This window comes from Chrysochloris asiatica, unplaced genomic scaffold (assembly GCF_000296735.1).
Source record: "Chrysochloris asiatica unplaced genomic scaffold, ChrAsi1.0 scaffold00229, whole genome shotgun sequence".
NCBI lineage: Eukaryota > Metazoa > Chordata > Mammalia > Afrosoricida > Chrysochloridae > Chrysochloris > Chrysochloris asiatica.
Window position 1 is genome coordinate 3,419,738 of NW_006408747.1, and position 9,102 is coordinate 3,428,839.

Sequence of the window (9,102 nt, forward strand, 5' to 3'; positions counted from 1 at the left end):
AACTACCAGCCGCTCTGCGGGAGAAAGATGAGGCTTTCTACTCCCGTAAAGATTTACACCCTCGGAAACCCTGTACAGGGTCGCTATGAGTCGAAACCGACTTGACGGCACTTAACAACAACAACAACATATACATTTAGAAGTCTGCTAGCATATTATTTAGTTTTTTTTTTTTTAATGTGGTTTTTGTTAAATTAAGGACAGAAATCCTTTCATTTGTTAAAAACATTTTAAAAAGCTGATAATAGGGAAAATAATTACCATAGAAAACAAATGATTACCATAGAACACAGACAAATTCATTTTAAAATTAGTTATATATATATTTTCACCATTTTGACGAAAAATATTTGAATATAGAGTACTCTGTTGTACAGAATAGAAATTGGCATATGTTCTAACTTGAAAAGCAAAGGGTTATTAAAAAGACAAGGTAGAAAGGAAAAAAGCAAATTAGATGTCAGAAGAAACTACGAATTTGCTCTCCAGCATTGGGGTGCTAAAGCAAAAAGAAGAAATGAGGAGGTAAAAGAGCTGAACAAAAAATTTTGCAGGGTAGCATTAAAAGATAAATTCAAATACTATAATGAAATGTACAAAGACCTGAAGTTAGAAAACTGAAAGTGAAGAACATGTTCATCATTCCTCAAGCTGAAAGAACTGAGGAAAAAAGTCAAGCCTTGTTCCTCACTACTGAAGGATTATCTGGGAAAGATATTGAATGATGCAGAATGTATCAAAGGAAGACGGATAGAATACATAGTTACTGTACCAAAAAGAAATGATTGATATTCAACTATTTCAAGCAGTACCATATGATCAAGAGCCAATGGTACTGAAGAAAGATGTGCAAGGTGCATTATTGGTGTTGACTAAGAACAAGACTCCCAAAACTGATCGAATACAAATTGAAATCATTCAACAAATGGATGTAGCACTGGAGGCACTCACTCATCCTTGCCAAGAAATATGGAAGACAGCCACCTGGCCAACTGATTGGGAGACATCCATATTTGTGACAATTCCAAAGAGAGATGACTCAGTAGAATGCAGAAATCATTGGACAACATCATTAATATGATATGCAAGTAAAATTTTGCTAAAGGTAATTCAAAAAACCACTATGACAGTACATTGAAAGGGAACTCCCAGAGATTCACACTGGATTCTGAGGAGGATATGGAGTAATGGATACCATTGCTGATGTCTGATGCATCTTGGCTATAAGCAGGGACTACCAGAAAAATGTTTCCCTGTGCTTCATTGGCTATGCAAAGGCTTTCAACTGTGTTGGTCATAACAAGTTATATGGACAACACTGGGGAGAATGAGTATTCCAGAACACTTAATTGTGCTAATGAGGAACTTGTACATGGACCAAGAGGTAATCATGAGAACAGAAAAAGAAGAATGAATGGTTTAAAATCGAGAAAGGTATGCACCAGGGTTGTATACTTTCACTATATTTATTCAATCTGTTTGCTGAGCAAATAATCCTAGAAACTAGATTATATGAAGAAAACTTTGGCATCAGGATTGAGAAGACTCATTAACAACCTGGGATATGCAGATGATACACCCTTGCTTGCTGAAAGAAAGGAGGACTTAATATACCTACTAGTGAAGATCAAGGAATAGTGAGGACAGCGGAGGATGTAGCACTGCTTTATTCTGCTGTGCATAGGATTTTCAAGTGCTGGAACTGACTCAATGGCACCTAACAACAACATTCTTGTGGGGAAAGTGGCTAAACATTTTACTGCTACCTGGAAGATTGGCAGTTTGAAACCACCAGCTGCTCCTCAGGAAAAAGATGTGTGGCAGCCTGCTTCTGCAAACATTTGCAGTTTTGGAAATCCTAAAGGGTTGCTCTGAGTTGAAATCTACTCAGCAGCCATTGGTTTGATTTGGGTTCATTATTATGTGACCTAACCCCTTTAATGACCAAAATATTCTCTGTTTTGAAATTTTTGTTAATACCATGTTTTTCACTAATGGAATTACAGGCTAAAATCAAGGGGGTTGGCATCTTAAGTAATATGGAATTTGATACATATATGTGGCAGCTTTTCAGTGGTTAATCATTCAGTCATGGAACAAGGGATATCATTGTTGATGTCAGATGGATCATGGCTAAAAGCAGAGAATGCCAGAAAAATGTTTACTTGTGCTTTATTGACAGTGCAAAGCTTTCTATTGTGTGACTCATGACAGGTGATGGACAACATTGCAGAAAATGAGTATTCCATAACACTTAACTGTTCTCATGAGGAACCTGTACATACACTAAGGGACAAGTTTTCAAACAGAATAAGGGAACACTGAATGAGTTTAATTAAAAGTGTGCACCAGGGTTGTATACTCTCACCAAATTTATTCAATCTATGTGCTGAGCACATAATCTGAGAAGCTGGATTATTTGAAGAAAAATGTAGTATCAAGATTGGAGGAAGGCTCATTAATAGCTTGTAACATACAGATAATACAATCTTGCTTGCTGAAAGTGAAGAGACCTTAAAATACTAAAGACCACAGCCTTTGGTATGGGTTGTACCTCAATGTAAAGAAGACAAAAATCCTAACCACTGGACCAATAAACAACATCCATATAAATGAATAAAAGATCAAAGTTTTCAAAGACTTCATTTTGCTCACATCAATCAACAATACTCTTGGAAAAAGCAGTCAAGAAATCAAATGATATATTGCATCAGGCAAATCTTTGCCAAGACCTCTTTAAATTGTTCAAGCGCAAAGATGTCATTTTGAGGACTAAGCTGTGACTAACCCAAGACTTGGTATATTCAATAAAAGTATTATGGACTGCCAAAAGAACAAACCAGTCTAGAAGAAGTATACCAGAATGTTCCTTGGAAGCCAGAATGGCCAGACTTTGTATCTCATACTTTGGACATATTGTTATGAGGGGCCAGTACCTGAGAAGGATATCATGTTTGTTAAAGTGGAGGGTCAGAGAAAAAGAGGAAGTCCCTCAACTACATGAATTAGCATAGTAACAGTAACAATGGTCTCAAACTTAGCAGTAATTGTGAAGTTGGTGCAGGACCTGGCAGTGTTTTGTGTTTTATGCTGTTGTGCATAGGTCATTATGAATTGGTACTGACTTGATAGCCCCTAACAATAGCAACAACAATAACAATCATTCAGAAATAGTCTGCTTCTCCTTCTTCTTGCTCTGTCTTAGTCAGGAAACCTGTCCACCCTGGGCAACCCTGGTGGTGGTATGCCATGGAATCAGTTCTGACTAATAGCGACACTGAATAGGATTTTCAAGCCTGTAAATCTTTACAGGAAGCAGAAAGCCTCATCTTTCTCCCACAGAACAGCTGGTACTTTCAAACTGCCAACCTTGAGGCTAGCAACCTGACTCTTAACCACTACACTACCAGATCTCCTTTGGGTAACCCTTGTTGTTGTTGTCAGGTGCCATCGAGTCGAACTGACTCATAGCGACCCCATGCACAATAGAACGAAACAATGTCTGATATTGGGCCGATCTCACCACCACTGCCACACTTGACGCCATCAGTGATGCCACCTGGCTGATCCATCTCTTTGGGGGTCTTCCTCTTTTTCTCTGACCCTCCACCTTACCCAGCATGACATCCTTCTCCAGCAACTGTTCTCTTCCGACAACATGTCCAAAGAATGAGAGATGAAGCTTAGCCATCCTGGCCTCCAAGGGCCACTCTGGCTGCACTTCTTCCAAAACAGATCTATTGGTCCTTTTGGCAGTCCATGGCACTTTCAGTAGTGTTATTTAAAATACCAGTTGCAAAGCTTCCTGCATCACAGTAACACACAAACCACCACAGTATGACAAACTGTGAGATGAGTGGCAAAGAGCAAATATATCAGTTTGAGGACCAAGTCATGGTATTTTAAATCATTTCATATGCACATGAGAGCTAAAATATCATTAAAGAAGACTACAGAAGAATCGATGCATTTGCATTATGGTATTAGAGAAGAATTTTAAAAGTACCATGGACTGCTGGAAAAGCAAACAATATTTGTCTTAGAACAAGTGCAGCCAGAATGCTCCTTGGAAGCCAGGAAGGCATTATTTCATTTCTCGTGTTTCAGACATGTCCCTAGAGAAGGATATCATGCTTAGCAATGTGTAGAGTCAGAATAAACAGAGGAAGACCCAGGCAAGATGGATTGTGCAGACACACTAGCAGCAGCAATCAACTAAAGCATAACAATTGTGAGGTTGCCATATGACCAGGCAATGTTTCCTTCTGTGTACATTGGGTCACCATAAGTTAGAACTGATTCGATGACACCTATTCCAATTGGACTCTGGTGGTAGGATTGGCTGGGGGAGGTCCATTTCCTCAGATCAATGCAGTAATAAAACTGAGATTGTAAATTACCCAGGGTAATATATGTTTCATAATTCACAAAAGGGTTAAGACTCTGTCTATCAGCTTCTCATTAGTCATTCGCAAAGATTCATAAAGTCATGCACGAGTATATAGTTGGTGGTGTGCCACCAAGTCGGTTCCAACTCATAATGACCCTGTATAGGGTTTCCAAAGTTGCAAATCTTTACAGAAACAGACCGTCTCAACTTTCTCCCATGGAGTGGCTGGTAGATCCGAACTACTGACCTCATTGTTAGCAACTCAGCTTGTAATCCACTAGGATCCCAGGAATCCTTATACTAAAGTATAGCAGTTACTTTAAGGGTCTTGCTAATTTAAGGGTACTTCTTAAGATGTCTTATGTTTACAACTTTGAAAGGCAAAATTTAAATTCCAATTTCATAGGGGTTTCTGTATGCACAATGAGCTAAATTTGGCTTTCCAAATTAGTATCATTACCAGAAAGCCTGAATGCCCACAAGAAGGGTTTGTGACAACTTGATTGTGTTCAGACACTTCCCAAATTAGGTGTTGTGTTTGAAAACTTAGCCAAGTGAGATTGACACAAGCTTCTCAGGGAACAGTGAGAAAAACAGAAGGCAGATCAAATTTGGGCCTGCCAATCCTTGACAGGCTTGCTTTAACTTTCTCTCCCTGAAGTTCTTTGTCTTATATTCACTCTTCACTGAAATTGTGACACAAAGGTTATGACAAGCATGTGAAAATAGCTAGTGACTTATTAATGTCTGCTATGACTTGAGCATCACAGAGCAGTGCAGTGTGGCTTCAGTGATTCAGCGATCACCTTTCTTTTCTTCTCTATATTGCAGCCAATCTCTAGAGCTGTCCAGAAGTGTCATATTCCTTCAGTAAAATAAGATCAGTGCATTAATATGCTCTTCCACCTCCAAGCTCATAGTTACTTGTCATATTAATATTTGGCTTAAACCAACTTTCCCTGAAATAAAAGAATGTCGATCACTTGATTCTTGAAACTCTTCAGAAGGTTATTTTCCAACATTCAATTTACACATATATTGAAATAACAGGCATTCTTAACAAACAGGAGTTTCCATTTATTTATTTTTATACAAACATAGCAAAAAAGACAGTACTTAAATGTGTCTTTTATAAAATGGTTGTATTATATAACCTCTTTCATTATTATGTATTTAAAAATTTTTATAAGGAAATTTCTCCTTTCAGTTTTAGGATGATTGTTTCAATTTTTCTAATTTATCTTCATATTATTATCTTAATAAGATTATCTTTTGGCTTAAGTTTGAATGCAAATTTATGAGGGTAAGTAAAAAAATACTACTGCCAAAATTCTGGCATAGAGACCAGCTAGAAGGTTATGCTGTCATTGTTGTTGTTAAGTATTGTGTGTCTGTTCAACTCATAGTGACATGGTATTATAGGGTTTCTGAGGAGTGGCTGGTGGGCTTGAACCACTGACTTTTCAGTTAGTAGTCTAGTATTTACCCTACAGAACTACACCAGCACTCACAGAAGGTTATGGTGGCCGATTTTTAGGCCTCCAAAAGAATAATCTTTATAGAATTTCTCAAAACATGCAATACAATCTTGGCCACTTATTTGGAACATATTTTAAGAAAAATTAAAACAACATTGATGAACAAAAGGTTAGGAAAGTTGTACTGAGGATTTTTTTTTTTTTTCTAATCCTGCTCATTCTTCAAGGTAGCAGGGGTTGACCTATGAGATTTTTGTTGGAAAACTTTACCCCATCCACTCTATAATATTAATCTTTATCCTTCAGTATTCTCCTTGTTACCCAAATTCAAAACACATTTAAAAGGAATACAATTTCTGTCATTCAAGGATTTCAAAACTGCCATTTTAAAAAGAAATAAATAAAAGAATGGATTGTTCAGGGAAATGGGAAAAAGATGATAATACCAACTCCAAAAGAGTATAGACCTACATATGAAGAAAAAATAGTTTCACATTTTGCTATCCTTGCAGAAAGAAAACAAAAGTTCATTAAGAAGACAAGAAATAAGGAAAAGACCAAAATGAGTGCCAGAAGATACTCTGAAACTTGTTCTCCAGCATAGAGATGCTAAAGCAAATGGAAGAAATGAGGAGGTGAAAGAGCTCAGCAGAAAATTTCAAAGGGCAGTTCAAAAGACAAAGTTAAATATTATTATGAAATGTGTATAGACCTGTTAGGAAACCAAAGGAGAGGAATACTCAGTATTTCTCAAACTGAAAGAGAAGAAAAAATCAAGTCTTGGCTTGTAATATTGAAGGATTCTATGGGGAAAATATGGAATGATAATAAGGAGAGAATGGAGGGAAAACACAGAATCATTGTATTAAACAAAATGGTTGATTTTCAACCATTTTATGGGGCAGCATATGATCAAGAACGAATGGTACTGATGGAAGAAATCCAACGTGCACTGAAAGCATTGGCAAACAACAAGATTAGAGAAGTGATGGAATGTAAGTTGGAATCTTTCAACAAACTGATATGCCATTGGAGGCACTCACTCATCAATGCTAAAAAAATTGGAAGACAGATACCTAGCCAACTGATTGAAAATGACACAGATTCTTACCCATTCCAAAGAGAAGTTACCCAAAGAAATGAATAAATCTTTGGACAATGTCATTAATATAGCATGCAAGTAAAATTTTCCTTAAGATTATTTAAAAAACCGGCTACACCATTGCGCTAACTGTGAATTGCCAGAGGTTCCAGTTGGATTCAGATGAGAACATGGAATGAAGGATATTATTGCTGAAATCAGATGGATCTTGGTTGAAAGCAGATAATACCAGGAAGATGTTTGTTGTTGTTGTTAAGCGCCGTCGAGTCGGTTCCGACCCATAGAGACCCTGTACAGGGTTTCCGAGGGTGTAAATCTTTACCGGAGTAGAAAGCCTCATCTTTCTCCCACGGAGTGGCTGGTAGTTTCGAACCTCTGACCTTAAGGTTCGCAGCACGATTCATAACCACTACGCTACCAGAAGATGTTTAGCTGTGCTTTATTGACTATGCAAAGGCTTTTGATTGTGTGCCTCATGCACAGCTATGGACAACATTGTGGAAAGTAACTATTCTGTAACACTTAATTGTACTCATTAGCAACCTATACATATTCCAAGAGACAGTCATTGAAGCAAAACAAGGGGACACTGAATGGTTTAAAATTAGGAAAGGTGTTCACTATGGTATTCTTTCACCATATTTATTTAATCTATACATTGAACAAATAATTCTAGAACTTGTATTGTATGAAGAATGAAACATCAGGATTACAAGAAGACTCATTAACAACCTACAATATGCAGATGATACAACCATACTAGCTGAAAATGAAAAGGACTTAAAATATTCATTTATGTAGATCAAAGACCACAGGCTTTGGTATGCATTGAAACTAAATGTATAGAAAACAAAAAGCCTCACCACTGGACCAATAAATAACATCATGATAAATGGAGAAAAGATTGAAGTTGTCAAAAACTTAATTTTTCTTAGATCAACCATCAGCATTTATGAAAGTAGCAGTCAAGATACCAGTTTATTTCATTAGGCAAACCTGCTGTACAAGATTTCTTTAATGTGCTTAAGAGTGAAAATGTCAGGTTGAGGACTAAATTTTCTCCTGATCCAAGCTATGGTATTTTAAATAACCTCATATGTATGTGAAAGTTGGATATTGAGTAAAAGAGGCAATAGAATAATTGATTCATTTGAATTACGGTGTTGTGGAAAAATATTAAAATATCCTGGACTGTTGGAAGAACAAATAAATTTGTGTCAGAAGGAGCACAACCAGAATGCTCCTCAGAATTCAGGATGGCCAGACTTCTCTCATACTTCGGACATATTGACAGGATGGTCCAGTCTCTGGAGAAGTACATCATGTTTGGTAAAGGAGGGCTAGCAAAAAAGAGAAAGACCACCAATGAGATGAATTGATACTGCAGCAACAACAATGGGTCAAGTGTAGCAAGGATTGTGAGTTTGTTGTAGGACCAGACAATATGTAGTTTTGTTGTGCATTATGTCTCCATGTGGCATACTGACTCGATAGCACCTAACAGCAACAATTTAAAATTTATTATGGAGCATAGTGACTCTGTAACATAAGCATAAAACTACTGACCACAAGGTCTGAGGTTAGATCCCATCAGCTCTTTGCAAGAGAAAAATGAGATTTACTGCTCCCAAAAAGATTTAAAAAGCCATGGAAACTCTTTAGAGAGTAGCTATGAGTGTGAATCCATTCAACTGCACTTAACACCAACAACAACAACAACTTAGCATTTCTATAACAAAACCATTTTATCAGTATTTGAAATGATGGGAAGCCAAATAACATTAGTTCTTCCTTACACCCTTTATTATTTTGATTTTTCCTCTTCACCATTCTTTAAAAAGTATAGCATCTGACACAAACTCGAAATGCTGTTTCATTCTTATTAATCTTTCTCTATTTTTTCTTTCAATATCACTTTTTTTTACATCCATATTTCTATCATGGATTTTGACTGTAATTGCAAAATAGAGAATAATTTATGAATGGTTATGCTAAAGTTACAGCAAAACAAACTGAATGTATCATGTTTCAATATAGTTGAAGATAGCAGCAATACTATTTAAATATATTATTGCATTGTTGTTGTTGTTGTTAAGTGCCGTCGAGTCGGTTCCGACCCATAGAGACCCTGT